The sequence below is a fragment of the Cryptomeria japonica genome, chromosome 2 (assembly GCF_030272615.1).
Source record: "Cryptomeria japonica chromosome 2, Sugi_1.0, whole genome shotgun sequence".
In the NCBI taxonomy this organism is placed as follows: Eukaryota; Viridiplantae; Streptophyta; class Pinopsida; order Cupressales; family Cupressaceae; genus Cryptomeria; species Cryptomeria japonica.
The window spans coordinates 507,217,273-507,229,764 of record NC_081406.1 but is presented as its reverse complement, the minus strand read 5'-3'; the positions used below and the strand labels follow the sequence as shown (position 1 = coordinate 507,229,764).

Here is a 12,492-nt window from a genome sequence, read left to right as displayed (position 1 = left end):
ACCTTTTTTACCAATGGCTTGCCAAAACATTCCAATAATTCATAACATTTTAATACAATTACAGCATGTGCAATTTCCATTCTCAAATGTCAATTGAAAACTTGGAGTCCACATTATGGGGTAGTGCTTGTTAAAAATTCATAGACCTTGTAATGGTAAGTTATCTCATTGTTGGAGAAAATCTATATTTATCTTCACTCATAGACCACATGATATTGCTGATTCACATTTTCATCTGTTCGCAAAACTTCCTTGATAATTATTAATAATCAATGTTATAGCACTCGGTGCTGGTGTTTCAGAACTCATTTATATTTTAAATTTGAAAATTTTCTTATTTGTTGCATATCATCTATATGTCCTTTGTTCATAATGGCATGATTTGGCTTCTTTTTCATCAAATGCCAGCAAACAGGTGGTCACTTTCTGGTTTGACAGTGTGGTCAAGCAAATTCAAACCTGCCTATAACCTGTGACAGTTTCTAGTTTGCAGTGGTAGTAAAACCTCTTTCTGGCAATCCTTAATGATTCAACATCCTCAATCCAACTCTGACACCATACTTCCAACTTGTTCAGATATTTTGATCATTTTGAATAGTGAATCTTTATCCTCTTTAACTCACTGTCATGCCAGTTGCCACCATTTTTTATAAGTTATTCTAGACAAGTTAGAAGAATGGTGAGCTATGAAAATGTCGAAAAGTGATAAACAAAAAAATTATACCTTTTTTATTGACCAGGTCATTTCAGAATAAGAGCAATCATGATTGAGCAATAGTTTAAAAACTCAGCAATTTCTCACAATATTGTTTGAAAGCTGAGTAACTTGTGCAATGAGTTCCGCAAAAAAATCATGAGTTTTTTGTGAGTAACATGGCAAATTTTTACCTGCAACTCACTTGAACTTGGTGAATTTTCCCCTGCATCTCACCATTGAAACAAATTCACAAACCCTTAATAAACTTTGATTTTTTGTGTTTTGCCATTTTTGTCTTAGGCAAATAGGATCTCAGCATTTCAATGTTGACTGATTGGAAATATGATTTGAAGGATTTATTGACGATTGGAGTGCATTTGGGCAGATATTTGCTTTGATAATTTTTTCTTTCTTTCTTTATCCAAATTTCAAATTCAAAAGAATGAGAACATTGCTGATATGCTGTTGAAATTTTCTCCTCTTTTTCATTGTCTAAAACTACAATGTGTAATGCAAGGTGCTCATAGAAAGGACCCTACGTGGAAGCATGGCACATTAGCTGTGATCAAGGGCACAGTTACCTGCAATTGATGCAGGTTCACTCTGAGAGAAGATATTAATCCATTAAAATATTACTTGCTTGAATTGCTAGCCGAGATATCCAGATGTGTAGCCAAGTGCAAGAAGAAGTGAAGAGAGAAATGGCTGCCCTAATTTCTAGCTATGAGGGGAAGAAAATTGATAGAAAGAGAACAAAGAAATTAATTGCATCAGTGATGAATTGCTCAGCTACCCCTGATTCTGATAAATTTTCTCTATGTTACCAGTCCTCTAGGTAAAGCCCAGGTTCAGGTCTGGTCCAGCCCGGACACAGGTTCGGAACCAGTCCACCCTAGGGACTACCCAGGGTCCTACAAATCATCTGCATGTCTGTCTAGGATGAACCCGAGCATACCTACAGCGAATTTGGTGGGGATCAATGCCTAGGGAGCAAATTTAGTCAACTTTTTAATTTAATTTTTTTTAATTTTGACTTCTAAGTTTGACCAAAAAGCAAAAATTTTATTGTGGTTTTGTTTATCATATGATATATGTTTTTGTATGGATCAACCTGTTGACGTGTGAAATCGCATTACTACGGTTTCATACGGCCAACGCAGAATAAAATACTAAGATTCCTATCCTCTCTTGAAATAAGGAAATCCCTAATGCTGTTTTTAATTGATCAATGGGGATTACCTCAATGTTTCGGTTGTCAAGTCTTGACTACAGGATAAATTAGTGGTTTGATGTGTTTTGCTGGAAACACAAAGGGGACTTAAGGTTAGACGAACGGCTTCGAGTGAGTTCCCTAAAGTTTAACAGTCCTATATCAATTGATTTCACTTAGATTGATATTATCTCTCAGCTTGACTGTATGGTTTCTTCTTGATTAAAAAAGGTGAAAAAGGAAAGAGGAAAAGAGATAGAGAAAATCTAATTAATTTATCTAAGATAACATATTCAAGAAAACAGACAGAAACCTCCAAAAAACCAAATTTAACATTATCAGCTAATAAAGCACAATATTGCAAAATCTAGTGCAATCTTCAAAGGGAACTAAATTTTCATGCTACTAAACATAGATGCAGACATTCATTCACTTGATGTTTAACAACCAAACTGAGCACAGAAATGGGTTCAGACTAACCATGCAAGGGGAGTGACAATCAGCCAGTCCTTAATGGTATGAACACCAAGGCTTCTATCAAATATTTATCCTAAAAATACTATCTGAAAACAAAAGACATAACAAAAATATTAAATGGTGAAGAAGGAGACCATGCACTCACAAAGAAATGAAATAGCTTTAATTTCCATTAATCCTGCATAAATTTCTCCAGAGCTTCAACAACAATCTTAGACTTCTTACAAAATAAGGGAAAACCAACCCCTTTAAATAGAGTTTAAGAATTAGATGAATGGCCAAGATTAAAACAAAACAAGTGGCCCAGATTCATCCATACAACATAGTACCCATGCCCATAAATAGGAGGTAAAATATCAAAACCACCCAAGGAGGAATAATAACTACCTAAAAAGGCAATTAATAACTACCCAAAAGCAACTCAAAAAGTGCACATGCACGGGGCTCAAAATTTATAACTGACTTGGCAGTTAGACATGAACTTTATGGCCAAAAAGTGTCCTTTTAGATTTTAAAAGAATTATACACTTTATGAAGGCACTTTTTCCTTTTCTGTTGCAGCTCCCTTTTCTAGAAATTCATCTTCGGCATGCAAATATTCTTTCCAGAGGTCCCGACCGGCCACACATTCTGCCCGAACATACTCTTGAAATCTGATGCACAGCTGGAACAGCACCATGAACTGAGGCATAGGAGGATGACGTATCTTATATTGCATGCCCTCCAAATGACGATCTACATGCTTTAATCCATCCTTCCAGTCGGACCGATGAGCCTCAAAACATAAAATATCTGAATGCAATCTACTAGCAAAATCTAGGTCCTCCGTGGAGTAGGCGATCTTATCCATTCTCAATCTATCCTCCCAGTCCGGCTGCACTATGTCATCGTACAAACTATTTTTCCAACTCAAAACCATTGATCGGAGGATCCTCCCACCAAGGTCCCTCATGTCCTTCAAGATTTCCTTGCACTCTGCCTGCTCTTTATTAATGGTATCTTTTGTTTCGCTCTTCATGGTGATGGTCCAGTACCATTCTTTTAAAATGCTGAAGTTATAGGGATCCAGGATGGTGGACAATGTAGGAATCTGCGCATGGGTTCAGAAAAGAGTCCTCATGAGGGGGAGAGTTGTAGCAACAACCTCATGAACCCTGAGGCATTCCCTTTTTACCTCGAATAATTTGACCAAAATGGTCTCTCGGTGGTGGGCCATTTCTTTTACATCTTCAATGATCAGCTCTCCCCTTTCTTTAATGTCTCGAATCCATTCTTTGACAGCCTTGGCGGTATCCCGTACTCCTTTGAACTTTGTTGTAGTCCTTTGCGCCAATGCTGATGGGGGAACATGGGATTCGGGGGCATGATGCAACGGTCTCAACAAGTGATCAACGTACCCCTCGGCCTGCTCAGCACGAACTCGGTACATGTTTCTCTCGACAGTTATCTCGTCGAGTTGCCTCAACATGTTTTGCACGGAGACCTTGAACTCCTCCCTTTCTTGTTCTTTGGTGGCTCGCCCTATCGAGACGGTTGTAATGCTATAATCGGCCAGCACAATTTGATCTGCTAGCTTATCAACGAGCGGGGTAGCAATGTGGATGGTGCGGTTCCTCTGCTCATCCTTGGTGATTCGGGAGTAGGTCTTAGGCTTTTTCTTCCCTTTGGACCTTGTTTCCCCTATGCGAGAGAAAATATCCTCCAAGTCGATAGGTGGCTTGGTGGCTGCCTTCCGCTGTGCACAAGCAACTAACCAGTCTTGAGGTATGGTCTGCTCGGATGCTATTGTCAAATTCCCACTCTGCTCCTTAAAGGTTTCAGCTGGTTCATTGCATATCTGTAACTGATCTGTTACAGGAAGCTGAGGAAGTGTCCAGTCCTTTGCTTACAGCTGAGTTCTCCCCTACCTCACTAAACAACTGTCGGGTATCCACATGTGATGGCTGCTCCTCAATTCTATTAGGCTCGTGGGTCTCATCTGCCCTTCGTTCTCCTTAGACGGTGGTGTCATCTTTGTCGGTACTATGCAATTGCAACTCGTGTCGACTCCCCTGGGTGAGTTCATGTACATCAGCCCCTTGATTGGACGGAATTTCTCCTTCCTCAACTTGGTTTTCAGGTTCGCCAAAGTCAATGACCTTCACCTCTATATTTATCTTGTCGTGTGCCGGAGGATTATCAGCTTCGAATGCATCGGCATCACTCTCGGAGGGCGGGGCAGGTATATAATCAAGTTCAACTACATCATCATCGGAATTGGGGTCCTTGGATGATGAAGTGACTCCTGGTCTTCTAATATGGATCTCCTCCCTTCTAGTTCTTTTTGACATCCGAGTCCCTCTGCTAGCTTTGGCTTTCTTCCTTTTTTCGGGCCTCTCAACCTCTTCCTTTGGTGCACTTGAGGTTCCCTCATCTTCCGAGGACTGAGAATCAAGACTACCCATCATATGGTATGTGAACTGAACTCCTTCATGAATTAGCCACTCAATCTATTGGTGTAGCCAATGATCGGTGTACCTTCCCGGGGCTGCCATAACGGGCTCAAACTCCCGAACCTGTAATATTCATGCCGTCGGACTTCATAGTCATCAGAACAATTCTTCCAATAGTCTTCAATTGATTCCTTTGCTTTGTAGCGCCTGCCGTAGGTTCTCTTTGCCAAATTGTCATGATCAAAACATTTCCTTGGGAAATGTTCCTATAGGCCATAAGAGGCTAACTCAGCAAGTGACTCATCGGCATGAGTTGCATTCTTTAAATGTACATCGAGGTTACCCACCATCATAGGGAAGGTGAATCCGAACTGTTTCTTGTCTCTGAGTAAACTGCTCGCCGGACGTGCTTGCCTTGCAACTTCCAGAAGAATTATTTTGTCGGTTGGATAGCATGGAAGTCGGAAAGGAGCTCCTTCAAAGCCGGCTATCTGGATATAGGAGAACCTAGGGAACTGAATAAACCAGGCGCCGTACCTTTGTACCAAAATGGTAGCCTGTTCTGAGAGTCTTATGTGTAATCCCCCCTGCATTAGCCTAACTAGGCGCATTGTGAAGGCATCATTGACATGCTCATACTAACCAATACTATAAGCAGGGTTGTTCTTTTCCCTCTAAGCTATGTCATGATAATGTAGTTGAGGATAGCAATCGTACACCTTTACTTGATTGGGCCCGTTCCCGATTTCACCCTTCTTGATCAACCCTGGCAGTGGCTAGTGTCGAGCGAACATATAAACTAGGTAAGAGGTCATGGTGAAGTGCTTTTTCTCTTCAAGTTCAACCAACTGGGTATGGATATTGTCACTGATGATCTGGGCCTAGTCGAACTTGGATTTCCCAATGAAGACCTGCTCCGCAAAATAGAACATCCACTCTTCAAAAAGGTTAGACTGAGGGAGTCCCATAACCCGGCTGAGCAAGGTGACCATATCTCCATGCTCATTGTGAAAATCACTTCTAGGGATCTTTTTCCCAATTCTAATACTTGGAGGCCTTCTCTCCTTATACGATTCCTCGTTTATCAATATCCTGCATTTAGCAGGGTTCATGTCATTAGCAACTTGTGCTTCATCTATGGTTGTCGCAATGGGGTTATTCAGGAAGGGGATGTCGAGTGCGTCGCCTGTTTGCCCTCTCGGGTAAACGGTTAAATGCAGAAAGTAAATGCACAGAACATAATGGAAATACATTAAATAACCAGTCTCTATATTAATTCAACAGTCCATGTACATCAAGTGCTTATAACATTATATCTGACACGACTATCATGATCCTTTCGAAGAAAAGGTACACAATATATAATACCCGAAGGGGTGCGACACAACCGTCGCAACTCCAACTACCTACCCGTCGGCTAACTAACTGACCGCCGTAACTCATCATTACCGACGACAACATAAACATAATATAACAACATAACATAATGATTATTCCCGTCAACATCATCCCCCCCAAGAAAAGAAGTCGACTCCGACGACTTAATACAAAATAGAGATGAACGGCAGAAAATACTGACGCCAGTCGGCCCAGATCTTATACACTTGCTGCGTCCTCACCTGAAAACCCTTTTCTGCTACCATCCGATGCTCAAGTGCGGAATTCACCAATATTGCTTCCTTTGCCATCACAGTCCTCCTGTGCCTAACCCAAATGATACTGCTACTCAAATGATACTATCTCCCTAGCCAATTTGTCCTCGATAGCAACCCGTGCTACTCTCCCGACATCCAACTCCTGGGTACACTGAACTAAGTCTCACGCGACTATTGCCTCCAACCTGATGGTCAGCTCCTCCCGAGCCCTCTGTGCATCCACCAAGGCAACCTCACGTCCAACCGAGACATACTCCGAGTTCCTCAAAGCGTACCAGTCATGCCTGGAGGTGGCCACAATCCGCTGGCACAAATGCTAGGAGACACCTCAAATCCTCCATCACACTCCCCAAAGGCTAAAAACTGAACTGAATAACTCCCTGGTGTCATACAACTGCACAAACCTGCAATGCCTTCCCTCAAACTCTGTTTGTTCCCAACCTCCAAATCCGTCTCCCTCTACGGCTTATGGCTTTTCCACCAATGCTTAGCTGCAAGCTTCTTTCTCACAGTACGGACAACCACAACACTTCCCGTGGTATTCTGTAGCTCAAAAATAAACTGGGGGTCTGGGGGCAATGCCCCCAGCGGGGTCGAGGGGCAGCGCCCCTTGCGGGGTCTGGGGCAGCGCCCCAGCGGGGTTGAGGGGCAGCGCCCCTTGCGGGGTCCTGGGGCAGCGCCCCAGGTGCGCTCCCTGTCGCAGTACAGGGCGGGGTCGAGGGGCAGCGCCCCCGCCGCCAACACCAATTTACAACCTTCAGAACCCCACGAAAGTCCATGGCGCGCATCATTTCTGTGATATTTTATGATGTCAAAACCCTTCTTTTCCACTCCGAATTTCCAATGTCCTGGCTTCAAACTCCAGCGAATCATTTTAAATCTGGTCGTCGTCATTTTTTATTTTTTTTGGCACTGTAATGTCTCCGATGGCACCCCGGCCATACAACCTCCTTGTACGGTCAACAACAGCATTGGCACCTCCGATCGTGCGGTCAACACCCTCCACCGTACGACTGTGTTTGTTTGTGCGGGGGCTGCGTTTATGTCTTCGTGCTCCGCGACAGCAGTGGTTTCCACCGCACGGTGGTGGACGTGCTACCGTACGATGGTTCCACCGCCGGTGTTGACACCGTACGATGGTTCCACCGCACGGTGGTCCCACCGCCGGTGTTGCCACCGCACGGTGGTGCTACCGTACGGTGGTTCCACCGTGGCTTTCTTCTCTTTTTTTCCGTACGGTCAGCTGACCCATACGGCCATACGATTTTTTTTTTTCTTTTTCTTTTTCTTTTTTTTCTTTTTTTCTTTTTTTTTTTCTTCTAGAGAGTCTTCTGCTGGGGTCCCCTGTCTCTGAGATCGCCCTTCATCCTTCTCGGTTTTCCTCGCCCGAGAGTCGCCTGCTGTGGTCCTGTGCCTCTTGAGTCGCCTGCCTGGCCTCTCAAGTCCCCCTCCATCCTCTCGGGTCCCCCTCCGGGCTCTCGGGTGTCCGTCCGGCCTCTCGGGTCCCCTGCGCGCTTCGCGTGGTAGGGTTTCAATTTGTACCCGTTGGTGGCAAGTCTATTTTCAATGGCCATCCGAAGACCTGGAACCACAAATTCTACAGGGACCACGACCTCCTTCCCATGCATAAGAAGAAGAAGGATAATAAAGATTTTGAAGGCTGCGGCCTTCCACACGGGGTTCCAATCATTGCCGACACTCTTCGGATTATTTACGTCGCCAAGGTTTGGGGCGTCTCCCTTCCAATATTCTCTGTATTCCGGCAGGTACACCTCTGTTGGTTGCTCTGGTTCCTCTACTTCAAGCCTATAGCTTTGGAACATTTTGTAATCCGCAATTTGCCAGTGGAAGAGCCCGTTAAATGAGCATACCTCATCTTCAGAACATCCCTCCAATTCGAGCACCCCTTCACTGTTCGGCTCCATCGCGTTCTTGCCCTTGCTTTCATCGGGACCCCCTTCCCTTTTATTAGAGTCCTCTGAGTCCGAGTCTGAAGAGGCGAGCTCTTCGCCAACATCTTGGGTGTGTAGGTCAATGGTATATTTCCGCCCTCCCTTCTCCATGGAAAGTGTATTTTTCTTCCAGTTGTGGTTTACCCTCGCGTTGATCAACCACGCTCTCCCCAGGATGGCGTCATAGCCTTTCTTCTTCGAGGGAATAACCACGAAATCTAACAAGAATGGTTGCGTACCAATTGTCACTTGCTGGGCCATCAACAGCCCGAGTGGCTTAATGCCGTGTTGGTCCGCTCCCACCAGGTTGAATGTGGGTGGCCACAGGGTGGGCTTCCCCAGCCGCTTCCATGTTTCTTCTGGTAGTACATTCACCCCAGATCCCCCGTCCACAATGGTGTCCTTCAGAATGGTCCCACGGATACCCATTTCTACCACAGCTGGGTGTCTACCACTGCTCAAGGCTAGTAACATCGGGTCAGTCGAAGGGCTGACGGAAACCTCCACCTGTGGTGTACTCTTGAAGCGGTGGCGGGAACCCCTACCTGTGGTGCACTCGACGATGCGGTGGCGGGAACCCCTACCTGTGGTGCACTCGACGCTGCGGTGCTTTGCACATTGGTGAGGATGGCAGTCCTCAATTGTGGCATAGAGTCTAGAAGGTCTTTTACCTTTATCGGCACCTCCATCTGCAAGATTTGCCCAATGATGTTATTTTCCGCTTCCGTATGGGATGATGTACTCGCCACCTCGTTGTCTCGTCGTTCGGTCGTCATCTCACGTTCAATATTGGCCTTTGCCTCCCGTAATCTCTCCTTCTCCGTACGGGGGTCGGGATAAGTGGCTTTTTTCGTCTGGGCGCGGGTGATCGCCAGTACTTCTTTCTCACCAGTCTTCTCAGCCTTCTCAATGTTGAGGAGATTAACCCCTGCCTGCGGGCAATTTGCGTCCTCATGGTCGCCTGGCCCACACCAACGGCAGAGGTGTTGAGGGGTGGCTTCCTTCGTGCAATCACGGGCGAAGTGCCCCCACTGATTACAGGCCCTACATTGGATAATTGGCTGGCCCTTGGCGTCATATTGGATACGGCTTCCGTTATTGTTATTGTTGCTACTCCTTCCGCCGCCGCGTCTGTTGTCTCGGTATCCTCCAGATGATGCCGTTGTGTTAGTATGTTGGCCGGTACCCGCTGGTGCGAATGTTGTGGCCTGCTCCGTGAACAACACCTGGTTCATTTGCGTACTTCGAGTTTTCATGTTGTATGGGCACTCCTTGGTGGAGTGTCCCATCACTTGGCAAATTTCACAGAATGCCTTCTTTTGGCAAGTACCCTTTGTGTGCCCTTCCTCTTTGCACTCAGTGCACCATATGTCCCCTTCGTTCCGACCAGTGCTTCTCATTATTTTGAATTCCTTTCTCATTCGCTCCATGTCTTTCTGGAGCGCTTGCACCCGTTTGCCAGCCTCGTCATCGCTGCTGCTTTCCCGTGAAGAGTCATCGTCCTCGGATGAGGATTTATTACTTTTCTTCTTCTTTGATGTTTTGTGTTCGCTCTCCAGGTCCATCGCCCTATTATAAGCGTCGTCATATGACGTCGGGGGTACAATTTTCATCTTCCTCCGTAGGGAGGATTTCAACCCTTCAACGAACCATCGCTTCTTCAATCCATCTGCGGGTTGGCTTTCCATTTTACCCGAGTTCTTTCAGCCTCCGACTGTATGCCCGTACTGTCTCCTTGGTACCTTGTTTGGTACTGTATATCTCCGTTACAATTTCATTGTCATCACGGAGCAACCGAAACTCCCCCGTGAATTCCTTCTGTAGATTGGCCCACGTGGCCACTTTTTGCTTGTCCACATCGGAGTACCAATCTATGGCAACTCCTCGTAACGTGGCTGGGAACTGCTGTACCCAGTCATCCTGGTCTGTTACTCCGTTGGCGGACCAAATGGTTTCACATGTACGGCAGTGCCGTAAGGGGTCTTCCTTGCCCTCCCCTGTGAACTTTGGCAATTTTTGTTTACTTGCCATCCCTCCGCTAGGTCTCGCTCCTCTAATTCCTTGTGTGCTTGTACCTGGCGATCCTCCGCCTCCTGCAATTGAACCTCCACTCGTGGGTCCTCCGGAAAAAGTTGCTGACACCGAACCAACCAAATTGCCTCCCGTACGGTACCCTTGTGCTCCCTCAGCACCTTCGGTCGTACCGTCACCTTCCGGTGTCTCCCTCCGGTTGGTTGTCTCCCTCCGGTTGTCCTCTCAAATGGACAAATTCTTTAGCAAGTCTCTGGTAGCGTCAATCAGGTTTAGACTTCGCCTTGTTTGTTCCACCAACTCTTCGCGGCTTCTTACCCTGCGGTGGTATTCTGGCGAACTGTAGAGTTCTCCGTCGGCACCCTCCGTGACTCCTTCTGGCAGCCCTACAACAGTGTAGACAGTGTAGTTCTCTCCATCTATCTCTGCCTCCGCAACCTCCGTGACACCTCCTGGGTTCCCTTCGGGCAACCCCTCGGCTAGTCGTCCCTCGGCAAGCTGCCTTAGCCTACGCCTTCGTTCTATCTGCTGTCTGAGATTCAACGCGGTTTGTGCCACTTCCCATTCGTCACTCTGTATCTTTTTATTTTTGTCCTTATTTAGTCTATTGGGCATAAGTCACTTCCATACACAGCAAACACACGCCATGTACACAAAAAAACTTTTATTATTTTTATTTTTATTTTGCCTTTCGGCCACAATTTATATCAGCAGTGTGTCGGGATTATTACAAGGTTCAATTTCCTCCTGGCCTGGCACCATCTTGTTCCGTTTCCCGTCGGCTGTTCTCTTCGTAGCGTTGCAGGATTTGTTGTCGTCGCTCTTCCTGGGCAATCTCCTCCAGGCGGGCCTGTTGTGCCAACGATGCCTGTGCAAGCAACCGGGGGAGGTGGTTCATCAACCGGTTTACTGCCGAGCTAACCTCCAGCACTGTCCACACGGCACTTGGTGGGATTTCTGCCTCCGCCGCTTCTCGTCGAACGTATGTCTGAATAGCTACCTGGAGCAAAATTGAAAATTCTCGCGTTGTCATGTCTTCTCCTGTGTAAAGTTCTGTCCGCGCATCGTCGGCCTCCGAGTTTACTTCACCAACGGGTAGGCCCATTGTGTCTGTGCGCCATCCGTGTCTTCCGTTCCCGAGTTCGTCTAGGCAACGGCGCCAAATGTTTGCCCTCTCGGGTAAACGGTTAAATGCAGAAAGTAAATGCACAGAACATAATGGAAATACATTAAATAACCAGTCTCTATATTAATTCAACAGTCCATGTACATCAAGTGCTTATAACATTATATCTGACACGACTATCATGATCCTTTCGAAGAAAAGGTACACAATATATAATACCCAAAGGGGTGCGACACAACCGTCGCAACTCCGACTACCTACCCGTCGGCTAACTAACTGACCGCCGTAACTCATTATTACCGACGACAACATAAACATAATATAACAACATAACATAATGATTATTCCCGTCAACATCGCCAATAGCCTCAGGTGTGAAGTTAGCTAGGACCATATTCTCCAGAACCACTAATCTGGTCTTTGGCTGATAATGTTGGGCAGCCTCAACTACTAGTTCATAATTCTACAATGATGGAGGAAATCCTGCTGCCTGGGCGATACCACTTTCCATCATCCGCCTAGGCCTGCCATAGGCGTTAGGGGAGAATACCCGGTCTCTGAAGTCTTGAATGTCAATGTGGCCCAAGTCAGTATCGCCTACATTTTTCCATATGCTTTGGACCTTTGACTCCCTTGGCCCTCCTCTCTGGTACTAGTATTTCATCTTTTCGCCCTTGCGAGGGATGTCTGATTTAGAAGCCCGAGATGTTTCAGCTGCACCAGGTGTCTTTGAGGATTCTACCGCAGATTTAGGCATCTATCCTGCACAACCAGACGCAAATTATGAGACGAGATGAAGGAAACAAAACAGGTTAGATAAAAGGGATACGTCAACGCATAAGGAACAATGGAAAACCGAAATTTGAAGAAAGCATGATACTTCAGAAAAAAGAGCCTGATTAATTTGGACAT

General features: G+C 45.8%; 1 protein-coding gene across 11 annotated transcripts in view; it reads right to left on the bottom strand.

Annotated features, from left to right (window-relative positions):
* Window positions 1-12,492, bottom strand: part of LOC131069533 (ATP-dependent (S)-NAD(P)H-hydrate dehydratase) — a 126,365-nt gene that overhangs the window by 103,227 nt on the left and 10,646 nt on the right. The window lies entirely within an intron of this gene.